We start from the raw sequence: 12950 nt of genomic DNA on the forward strand, positions 1-12950 counted from the left end.
AGAGGATGCTATAACATGGTGCTTTACTTGCTTTTGTTTTAATATTATCTAACTACATATTTTGGAATCTTGATCGGGAGTGGAATGTTACTTGTTTTCTGCTGTGCCTTATTGCTTTTGTGTGCTCTGTTTTTGGCTTCACTTAAGAATTTTGTATTGGGACTGTGTTTGTTGTGGTTTGTCTGACCTTCCCAGGGAATATTTTTTGAGTTCTGAAGAGCTTTTTGTACTACAGAGCCTTTTGTTTAAATAAAGCTTTCATTGTGTAAAGATTCATCCAGGCTTCTTAGTATCTAGTCTGGTTTTGGATGGTTATTCCCCTTAGAGGGCAATCTTGGACATAAAGTGTTGCTCAAAAAAGTGAAAGGAACACTTTATGATCAGAGTATAGCATAAAGTCAATGAAACTTATGGGATATTAATCTGGTTAGTTAAGTAGCAGAGGGGGTTGTTAATCAGTTTCAGCTGCTTTGGTGTTAATGAAATTAACAACAGATGCACTAGAGGGGCAACAATGAGATGACCCCCAAAACAGGAATGGTTTAACAGGTGGAGGCCACTCACATTTTTCCCTCCTCATCTTTTCTGACTGTTTCTTCACTAGTTTTGCATTTGGCTACAGTCAGTGTCACTATTGGTAGCATGAGGCGATACCTGGACCCTACAGAGGTTGCACAGGTAGTACAATTTCTCCAGGATGGCACATCAATACGTGACATTGCCAGAAGGTTTGCTGTGTCTCCCTGCACAGTCTCAAGGGCATGGAGGAGATTCCAGGAGACATCAGTTACTCTAGGAGAGCTGCATAGGGCCGTAGAAGGTCCTTAATCCGTCAGCAGGACTGGTATCTGCTCCTTCGGGCAAGGAGGAACAAGATGAGCACTGCCAGAGCCCTACAAAATGTCCTCCAGCAGGCCACTGGTTTGAATGTCTCTGACCAAACAATCAGAAACAGACATCATGATGGTGGCCCAAGGGCCTGACGTCCTCTAGTGGGCACTGTGCTCACTGCCCAGCACTGTGGAGCTCGATTGGCATTTGCCATAGAATACCAGAATTGGCAGGTCCACCACAGGCGCCTTGTGCTTTTCACAGATGAGAGCAGATTCACCCTGAGCACATGTGACAGAAGTGAAAGGGTCTGGAGAAGCCATGGAGAATGTTATGCTGCCTGTAACATCGTTCAGCATGACCAGTTTGGTGGTGCGTCAGTGATGGTCTGGGGAGGCATATCCATGGAGGGACGCACAGACATCTACAGGCTAGACAATGGCACCTTGTCTACCATTAGATGTCGGGATGAAATCCTTGCACTCATTGTCAGAACCTATGCTGGTGCAGTGGGTCCTGGGTTCCTCCTTTTGCATCACAATGCCCGGCCTTATGTGGTGAGAGCATGCAGGCAGTTCCTGGAGGTTGAAGGAATTGATACCATAGACTGGCCCTCATGCTCGCCTGACCTAAATCCAATAGAACATCTCTGGGACATTATGTTCCCGGGGCTCAGTGATGCCCTGGTCCAGATCTTGAAGTGGAGACCCCCCAGGACACCACTCGTCTTCTCATTAGGAACATGCCACAGATGTTGTCAGGCATGCATATAAGCACATGGGGGCCATACAAATTACTGAGTATGATTTTGAGTTGCTGCAATGAAATTTCATCAAAATGGACTAGCCTGCCGCATAATTTTTTCACTTTGATTTTCTTTCATCCTTTCATTCCTACCACATTGCACAGGCCATATCAGTATAGATATCCAGCATGATTTTTTCCCATTGAAGTATGCTGTGTTTTCAAAGTGTTCCTTTAGGTCAGGGGTCCTCAATCATGGTCCTGGAGGGCCGCAGTGGCTGCAGGTTTTTGCTCCAACCCAGTTGCTTAATAAGAAGCACTTATTGCTCAAGTAACACTTCTGCTTCACTTCAGTGGTCTCGCTCGTTAAGATTTTGAACCCTGATTGTGCATTTTATTTTTAAACAGCTGCATTCTTGGTTTTTAATTACTCCTAATTAGCAATAACATGCAAATGACAAGAGACCAGACAAGAGACCAGCATTTCTCCATTTAGCTTGTTACCATTTACACCTGTGTGTATTTACTACACTATTGGGTTTAATTAAATACTTGGAAGGAAAGTGAAGGACTGAAAATTGCGCGTCCATTTTAGCCTTCAAATCATTTGGTCGATATCCTCAGAAAGGGGAAGAAAATCTAGGATATGAGAATGACTTGACATGGCAGAGTTAAAGCAGTAACAAGCCATGAAATTAAATTATTGGCAAGAATTGCTTTCTAATTAAGCAACCGGGTTAGAACAAAAACCTGCAGCCACTGCGGCCCTCCAGGACTGGGATTGAGGACCCCTGCTTTAGGTTTTTTGAGCTCTTTATTTTTCTGACTTCTGTGCTTGTCATGAAAGGGCAGCATGGTGGTGTAGTGATAATAAGGAGACCAGTGTTGGCGTCCCGGGTCCTCCCTATATGGAGTTTATACCTTCTCCTAGTTACTGAGTGAGTTTCCTCTGGGTACTCCAGTTTCTTTCCATATTCCAATGACATGCAGGTTAGGTGGATTGGTGATAATAAATTGGCCCTGAGTGTGTGTGTGCGTTTGTGTGTTTGTGCTGTGATGAACTGGCGCCACAACCAGGGTTTGTTTCCTGCATTGTGCCCTGTGTTTGCTGGGATTGGCTCCATCAGACCCCCATGACCCTGTAGTTAGGATGTAGCGGGTTGGATAATGGATGGATGGATGGATGTATGTGTGTTTTTGTGTTTATGTCCTGTGATAAACTGGCAACCTTTCCAGGGTTTGTTCCTGCCTTGTGCCCTGTGCTAACTGGGATAGGTTCCAGCATCCCCATCCTGCAACCCTGGTCATGGATGACAGCAAGCCTGATGCATACCTCTAGAAAACGTGTTGTAATGTGACTACTCAAATCATACTATCTAAGAGACATAAGTGGAGTCTTAAATATTAAAGGTGCCTAGCAGTAACATGTAAGGCCTTCCACATAAGTCTTTATTTCCACCTTTACTGTATTATGTTAAGTTATCCATGATTTCATTGCATAATTTTAGAGCTTCTCCAAATAAAATAGAGCAGCAGTTAATTCCTTATGGCAAGAAGCCATTGATCAGCTAGCTAACAAGCACTTAAAAACATTTCATATTCAGTTAGTACTCTGCCTTGCTAAATTTAATCAGAATAAAAAAAGTTAAATATTCTGTTGTATTAACTGAATAGTAAATTATTTTCTTATCTTTATTATTATCTACAATATTTTCTTCTTGTCAAGTAAAGTAGCGATCAAATAAAATATACATTGCTTTTTAATTTCCCAAGAGTGCTGTCAAATTCTCATATTTTATTGAATAAAAGCAACTTTTTAGGCTCTGCACTCAAATGGTTTTAAGTTTATCCTTCAAGTGCCAGAAGGGAGTAATATGTGGACTTTAAGCCGCATGTAATTAGCTGAAGTAGATGCATATAAATATAAAGATCCAATAAAATGCTTTGCAACATGACAGGATATCTGAGGAGATATTGAGGCAATTCAAAAAAATGCCTATCTGTGCAAAAGGAGTAATGGGTTAATTTTTGAAAGAAAATGCAAGCAATTTGAAGGCTGATGGTGTTCTTGATCTTCCATGAAAGCTTTTCAAATAATAATGTAATATGCAATTTATATGCAACTTCATGACACACAGCATTCTCGATGAAAGAGCAACGAGTGGATCAAATTAATCGTAGTTAGTCTCTTGAATTATGATTCACTAGCCAATTTCTCTTCATCCTTCTTCACATCAGCAGTTTAGACTGCAGGGAAGTCTGTTTGCATTCTGCATGCAAATGCTCAGCACTAGGACACGGCACTCCATAAAATGGACTAATGTCATTTTGGTCTGAATGACTAGCTCTTTTATTGTGCCTTTGTAAATGCTCTTCCACCTTTAATCTGAGCTGCTGCCAGTTATGCCTCTGTTTCCTGGGCTATTCAGTATGTGTATACAAATCGGCTGATTGAATCATCCTTGGAAACCACTAAAAGTGCTTCTCCTAGATGTGTAGTTGCTATGATGTGCAAAGAGGCACTGATTTTACCAAGCACCTTTACATACATAATTTTAGTGAGCACTTCTATTTTTGCAGGTACATACAGTACATATGCTTATTTAGTGAGCACTTGGCAGAGGAATCCAAAGACTTTCTAAATGGTGTGCTTCAAACAAACAAAAGGAGAACACTAAGATACTGGGCAAAAGAAACAGTAAGCAAAGCCAAACCTGCTGCCTCTACGCCTTTCTCTGACCATCAAATGAGGGGGCTTCTTTGCCTTTCCAACTCTAAAAAACTCTGTGAAGCTTTTAATTCTTTTTCTAATCACAGTTTGTCTTTGGTGAGGGGAAACTGTTAAACTCATTTCTACCCTTACTTATACCGGCTATTCAAAATGAAAGAGCAGATTTCAAAAACTTATTTCAAACAAACTGTATAAGACAGAAACACATTCCGCACATCACCAGATAGAGGAAAGTTCAAAGTTTAAAAGCCTGCCTAAAAGTACCCGTGAATGCCACCGAGCGCTGTTACTCGTTTATAGTAAAATGGCGACAACACCAAAAGAGAAATCCTTTTGCGTGCTGCAATTTGCGATGTGTGAGTCCACTGTTCAAGTGCAACTTGAATTCTGCCAACAGTTCAACAAACAGCCACCTCATCATAAGCAAATTTATGGGTGGCATAAAAAATTTGTAGAAGAAGGTTGCATATGCAAACGTAAAAGCACTGGTCATTATGCAAGTTGGTGCCCTGTCTCATTTCCATTTGGAGGTCCGGCGTTACCTGAATGACACCATTCCAGGACGATAGATTACAAGAGGTGGACAACAAGATCTTCCTTCACCGTCTATGGCCTCCCAGGTCTCCAGACCTTTTCCCCTGCGATTTTTACCTATGGACATACATTAAAGAAAGAATGTTTGTTCCACCAATGCCCACTAATCTTCATGGTCTACGACATCGAATTGAAGAAGCTGTGAATTCAGTAACTATGGACCGGTTGATTTGTGTGTGGCAAGAAATGGTCTACTGTTTTGATGTCTGTCGCACTACACATGGTGCTCAACTTTGAACTTTCCTCTATCCAGTGACGTGTGGAATGTGTTTCTGTCTCATACAGTTTGTTTGAAATACATTTTTGAAATCTGTTCTTTCATTTTGAATAGCCCTGTATTTCAAAATCCAAGACTGATTCAAGCTTCGGAATCAGCCACCTGCAGCTCCATCAAGACTTAGAGCTTGTGGCCTGCAGGAGGTGCTCAGCTCCCCAAACCCAACCCAGACAGATGCAGAACACAAGTTCAGCACACACAATTTTTTTTTATTTTTGCTGTGGGAAACTCTTCCACTTGTTTCCTACCTATTCAACACAGTACAGCAATCACCAATAATAAAATAAATACAGCACTTTGCCTTTGCTTTCTCTCTTCTTCTCCTTCTTTCTCTCTCCTTCTGCCTCCACTTCTCCTGGCAAGCTTCATCTCCCTTCCTCCTGACTCCAGCTCCTTGAAGAGAATGAGGTGGCTCCTCTTATAGAGCACCTGGAAGTGCTCCTAGTGCCCACAGTGTCCTTCCAGCAGCATTTCCAACAAAGGGTTCTGCATTTCCTACAGCACTTCCTGGCAGCACCCATGAGACCCAAAAGGGTGCCACAGCAACCCAGGGATGCTGCCAACTTACATTCCTGGGGAAGATATTGCCCTGAGCACGCTCTCTGCCTTGCTCCTTCCATTGCTGAGGCATCCCGGCTGGGCAAGTGCTCGGGCTGTCCCCACGCCCTAAAAAGCCAAAGTCTCCATGGCAGCATCACTGTTATCTGTTCCCATAAACACAGTAAGACCCCAGCTAGGAACTGTAAGATCTGAGGAAAGGTTAAAGGGGCTGAAGAAAGATTAAGAGAGTTGAACCTTTCCAGTTTAAGCAAATTTAGATTAAGAGGTGAAACAGTTGAATTTAAATTACTGTATGAAAGGAATTAGTATTGTGGGCCAAGGCTGTTACTTTACAAGGAATTCAACAAGAGCACAGGGGCACAGCTGGAATCTTGTTAAGGGTACATTTCAGACATATATTAGGAAGTGAAAGCAGAACTTTAGGGACTTTCAAAACTCATTATTTTGGTGAAATTAAGTGGATAGGATTATTGAACTTTGTTGGCTTGAATGGTCTATTCTTGTCAAAATATAACTAATGTTCTAAATTTTATCTGTTGACTTAGTAGAGACCTCGGGGCTTCCTGACATTATTCCACTCTTTTAATCTTTCACTGGTGCCCAAATAACAGTCCACCTTAATAAAAGGATCCATCTTAATAAAAGGATAAATGTATGGGTGTTGCTATGTCTCTCAAACATGTTTAGTAATAAAATGCATTGCATTTTTCATTCTAACAGATGGCACATCGGAAACAATGACCCGAATCCCATGACAAATGGTATATAACAGAGACACACTAATTTCATCATGCACTGCAAATGTTAACACTGAGGTCTATTTTGATTATTAAAATTGTTACCAGTCTTGGATGGGTAGCACAGCTAGTGATCCTGTAAACCAATAATATACTACACGTCAAGACATGGCATACTGCCCTTTAGTGGCTTTCACCAGTACAAATGTTTTCATAAGATGAGCCGATCTGACAAGTTTTTTTTTTTATATTAGCAAATGCACAAACCATAATCAGATGAGCTACAGAGTACCAGTCATTAATAAAGCTCCTTCTCTTCCTCCATCTCCTTCCACGCCTACATTTGAGTTTCACCCTCTGCTTCCTGACTCTTACTGGTACCTGGATGAGGCAGCGCAGCTCCTTTTAATGTTTGATCCAGTAGCACTTCTGGTTTCACAGCAGCACCTGCTGGAAAAACTTCTGAGTCATATAGAAGCTCCCCAAAATAGGGTGGGCCATTCTTCACAACGACCCCCTGAGGTGCCCAAGTACCTCGACAGAGTCACCCTTTCATACTACAATACCTATGCAACCCTGTGGCGGTCCATGCTGGGCCCTAGCCAGGGAAGCACTGCCATCTTTTGTGCTGGGAGAAAAATTGTTCAAAAATTCCCCTCATCCATTCATTATCTTATCATCCTAACTGGGACAGAAACTGAGGACCATTATGTCCAGGTTGTGTCTCCATTCTTGTGATCCATCCATTATGGCCTCTTGGCCAGGTAGGTGTCCATTCAGTCTGGCACTTACAGTGCAATGTCACTACAGTAACAGAAAAAACATCCATTGAGACAAAGTACAATGAAACACAATGATGTATTCCCCAAGGTGATACAAAACAGAACAAATTATAACCCGAGATACATTTCAAAAATCAAAAGTAAAAATGCTTAAAAATCAAAAAGCTAAAACCAAAAGACTTGAGATGCTGACAGTAGGTCTTTTCTGGCCTTAATAGCATGTAAATGTGTGATCTGATTGTAGCAGCCCTTGGTTTCAATAGATTCGACACACAGAGAGTCTCTGACTGGTGCATTTATCTACGTCTCAAACTTTGGCTCTTTATTGAAGTTGTTATATCGTCATGAGCACCGTGAAAATTATAAACAAAAAATATAAACATACATTTTTTTAACATTCTACAAAGAAACAGAATAAATGAACAAATGAAACAACATACAATTAATTGTGTACCTCACTCCGCTTACCAAAGGGTGCAACAATTCTAAAGGTCACTGTTTCAGAGGCAGCATTTGTCCTCACTGTTTCTTCACACTTCCAGTATTGGACGTTGTTTCGTTCCCTACATGTGGAATGATTTTGCGGTCATTTACACTGATTGCCTCCACAGGTATTTTTCTTTCAGAGATGTCCCCTTCCATGGTTCATATCAGTAGTAGCTTTGCCTTGGCACACACCAACAGAAAACAACAACAACATTTAATTCTAGAACACATGTTCATATACAGAATGTAGCACAAAATGCTTTACAAAATGTCTAAGAAATAGTTAACAAAAACAAGCTGAATCAGGCAAGAATAATAAGAAATAAGTGATAAAAAATAAATAAATATGAGCTTACATAACACAGATATATAATTAGTAGAAAAGTAGAGTCTAATACATAATGTATTCTGAGTCTCTAAAGATGTCTCCAATGATGAGGTCAGATGGCTGGGAGGACAGAAAAAAACCAAAGAAAACTCCAGTTAAGCTGGATAATAAAACAAAATCTGCAAGGGTTCCAAGGCCAAAGTCCACCCGCCCACCATTAGGCTTTCTACCTAATGTAGATGTCTTTAAATCAGTGGTTCGCAACTTGTGGGGCGGGCCTTCCTAGGGGCATGAAGATGTGAAAAAAAGAAAACAAGAATCAAAAATATGAAAAAAACATCTGTTGAAACCAAAATAAATTAACTTAAACTACATTCTGATACTAGAACAATAAATATAGAGTTAGATAAATGTCGATAAAAGCTCAGTAGGTATAATAAAATATGCATCTACATTTCAAAAAAATGTTAAGAAGGGGCGAGATTAAAACTGTTATGAAAACTCGGGTCGCAAATACTTAAAGGTTGGGAAATGCTGCCTTAAGTCATTTCTCACTGTTTCCAGGCTTTGTCCCAGGCCGCAGTAGGTCTCGTAGACAGTTGGAGTGTCCATCTTCATTTGAGCATCACAAGTGGCTGCACAGTGGTCCATGGTGTCAAATGTTGCACTCATGTCTAAGAGATAATAAGATTTACTTCCTCTGTCTGCATTAACCTTCAAGACATTTACTACTTTAACCAGTACAGTTTCTGTACTATGATTTGTTCTAAAACCTTACTGAAACTTGTCAAGGACAGAATGTTTGTCCAAGTAATCATTTAACTAGAGTTTTACTTAAGAAAGGTAGGCTAGAAATATGGCTAAAGGATAAAGCTGCATCTATATGATGAAACTGTTTCCGCATTCCTTCAGTTAGAGCACAGGAAGACACAATGTCTTGGTCAGGGCTTTATAATCAGTGGTGAACTTAGCCATTGTTGTCACCTGCAATACGGAGCATAGAGTGATTTCAGTCTGAAATGGAGTAGTAGGCCTCAGGTTCAAAAGCTGTTAGATCAATAGGTAATGAATATCGTTCATGATGACTCAGGGTTAGTTGCCGTCTGCATTTTGAACTTTTTTTTATTCACAGTTAAATCTTGCCTTATTACTACTTATATTTTAAGCGGTACAGAGCAGTGCAAAGCGGTTCAGCATATGTTCAGTGGATTATGTCAGAAAGTACAGTCTTATGCCAAAAGTCTCACGTGTGAAAGATGTTAGGCCACACAGAGCAGCAGAGAATTCTTGGCTTTGTGCAAGCTGCTCACATTATAGTACTTTGATTAAACTATGTGCATATTAGAATATGATACTTGTACCCTTTTCATAAATTTCTTAAAAGTTTTATAATATTTATTTTAGCCAGAATAGCACTTGATTCTCTGCAACCTGTTCATGGAAGCACCCGGTTCAGAATATGACTGGACAGATACCTTATTTCTGATATAACTCCATTCATTTTGTCATTAAGGTTGCAATGTATCAACCATTATAAACAGTGGGGGTTCATGGCATAGACTTAAAGCAGCAAATGATGAGGGTGCAAGAACACACCATCACATCTCACCCAGTCTTCATGATTGCATCCAACTAACACTCTTATTCAGGGCCACTGCTCACTACCTCTTTTGCTCTTCTACACTTCCTCCTCCTCCTCCTCCTCTCACTACTTCAAGGAGTTCTCAAATTCCCTCCCTGTACAGGTAAATGAAATGACATTGAACAAAATGTATTCACGTGTTTGCCACCATTTTATTTAATGTACCCCAGTAAACGTTATGCAGTGCAAAGGTGGTCATTTTGCCTGATTTACAATTAGAGCGATAAATCTATAAATTAAAAAAAATAATAATGTAAACCATTTTTGCAGCAAATTAAGTTGGTTTAGTTTTTAGTCAGATGTGATTTTTGCTTGACATAGGGGTGCCCAATCAGTCGGTGATGGAGCCCTGGTTATCCATTATAACAGCTCAAATAAATGTTTTGAACAGTGAATGTTGTCATAATCAAATATGATAAGACCAAAGTCACCTGGTATTTTTTTCAGGAAAAAAGGGAGAGAACTAATGATAAGGTATGTCTTATCACAGCATCATTACAAGCATTTTTATGATTATTTTGGGATTAGTAGCAGTGGTTAGCATTATCTAGTTATACATCTGATTAAATTTCTTTTAAATGTTTGTCAGGATCCTGCAGAAGAAAAGGCTAAGCTCTAAAGCGACCATAGCAGGAGCAGAGTGGGGCTTCTCTAAGCTTATGGTCATGAAGGTCTACCTGAGATTCACCCAGACACAGGATCACCTCAGTGGTCTTGCCTGCATGAGCATCCACCCTATGGTTGCTGAATAAATATGATGAAGTCAGACAGATAGATAGATAGATAGATAGATAGATAGATAGATAGATAGATAGATAGATAGATAGATAGATAGATAGATAGATAGATAGATAGATACTTTATTAATGCCCAAGGGGAAATTCACATACTCCAGCAGCAGCATACTGATAAAAACAATATTAATTAAAGAGTGATAAAAATGCAGTGCAAGATAAAAAAAAATCCAAGGTGGAGAGTGCAAGGCAGGTATAACAGTTAATAACATTGTACAGTATAATGTGGAATTGAAGAGTCGTATGACGTGGGGGAGGAACGATCTCCTCAGTCTGTCAGTGGAGCAGGACAGTGACAGCAGTCTGTTGCTGAAGCTGCTCCTCTGCCTGGAGATGATCCTGTTTAGTGGATGCAGTGGATTCTCCATGATTGACAGGAGCCTGCTCAGCACTCGTCGCTCTGCCACAGATGTTAAATTGTCCAGATAGATAAATAGATAGATTAACAAAACATAAATAAATAAACAGTAAAAAGTACAAATTGTCATTTGTTACAGTGTTTCAAGGTAGAGTGGTGACCACGTCGTGAATCAGTTGTGTTAACAACAGTGGGAACAAATTATCTTGTAAAGTGTTCTGCTCTACAGCATGTAGTAAAAACATGACTTCTCTTACCTGCCAAAATGTTGTGAAGAGGGTGACTGTTATTATTAAGGATGGCCTGTACTTTCCTCCCCATACTCATTTCCACCACCATTATCACTGAATCCACAGTCCTGCCCCGCACCAAGCTGACCTTCTTCACCAGCTTGTCCAGCCTCTTAGTGTTCTTATCTGTCATACTGCCTCCCCAAAACACGACACTAAAAAAGAGAACACTGGCAACAATCGTCTCAATTGTCTGATAAAACAAATACAACATTTTACTACATATGCTGAATGATCTGTGAGTCTTCTCCACCTTCCTGTAGAGGACATCTGTGTTCACAGACCAGTCCAGTCTGTCATCAAGGTGGACACCTAGATATTTATAAGTTTACACCACCTCAATGTCCTCCCCTCAAATATTAACAGGCTAAAGGGGGTACTTAAACCTGCAGAAAGCCACAATCATCTCCTTGGTCTTCACTGTGTGCAGAACCATGCAGTTCTTACTCCAATCACTTTTTCAATCACAATCACAGTATATGAAATATTAATATAATATAATATAATATAATATAATATAATATAATATAATATAATATAATATAATATAATAATAATAATATAAAACCAAACATCACACTACTGCACATGGTATCTATATCAGTCTGAACATGCAGTCCAGAGCTACAAACAGCACTTTGTCATTTTAGCTGTTTAGCAGACTCAGGAATGTCAGTTAGCTGACCCTTGGTTGTATGCTTGTCAGCAGCCACATGAACGGCCATAAACTATTATATTTATGCTGTATATATATGCATCTATTGTCAAACCCAATTAATCCACAGTTACAGCCAGCCAGAACCTATCTAAGGTGGAAGTCAACACTGAAAAACCCGCTAGTCTAGCACAGGCTTAATATATACAGTATGTGGGTGACCCGGAGGTATGGTGAATGTTGTAGCCAGTAAAAAACATAAGAAAATAATAAATAAGAAAATAATGACCTTATATATTTACACACACTCACACACAGTGGATTCAGACCTCTTCACTTTCCGCACACTTTTATTTTGTTGTAGATTTAATTTGAATTGGATACATTTTTGCCCATCATAACCCATAATGATAAAGTAAAAGCATGACTTCAGAAAGGTATGCAAATTTATTAAAATCAAAATCTGAAATCCCTCATTGGTCTATCTATCAGACCCTTTATTGTGGCACTCCAAATTATCAATTATCCTTGAGATGTGTCAAGAACTATATTGGAGTCCACCTGTGACAAACTGAATTGATTTGACATTGAATCGAAAGGAGCACACCTGTACATACAAGGTCCCACAATTCTCACTGCACACTAGGACAAAAACCAATCTATGAAGTCCAAAGAATTCTCTATAGACCACCATGATAAACTGTGATGAGATATAGTTCAGGGCAAGGGTATAAAACAATTTCTAAAATATTGAGCATTTCCAGGCACACAGCAACCTCAATAATTGTGAAATGGAATAAGATTGGAACTACAGTAGGCCATCTGATCAAACTGAGCAACTAGGCAAGAAGAACCTTAGTCAGGAAAATAACCAAGAACCCAGTGGTCACTCTAACAGAGCTTCAGAAATCTTCTGCTAAGATGGGATAACCTGCAGCACACAATTAGGTGTTTATTGTAGAGCAGTCAGCCACTTTAGAGTTTGCCAAACAGCATTTAAAGGACTCGCAGAGCATGAAGATAAAGATTCTCTGGTCTGACGAGACAAAAATTGAATTCTTTGAGCCAAATCCCAAGTGCTATATCTGGAAAAGACCAGCAATTGCTTATCACCTGCCTAATACAATTCCTACAGTTGAG

The sequence above is a fragment of the Polypterus senegalus genome, chromosome 4 (genome assembly GCF_016835505.1).
Source record: "Polypterus senegalus isolate Bchr_013 chromosome 4, ASM1683550v1, whole genome shotgun sequence".
NCBI lineage: Eukaryota > Metazoa > Chordata > Cladistia > Polypteriformes > Polypteridae > Polypterus > Polypterus senegalus.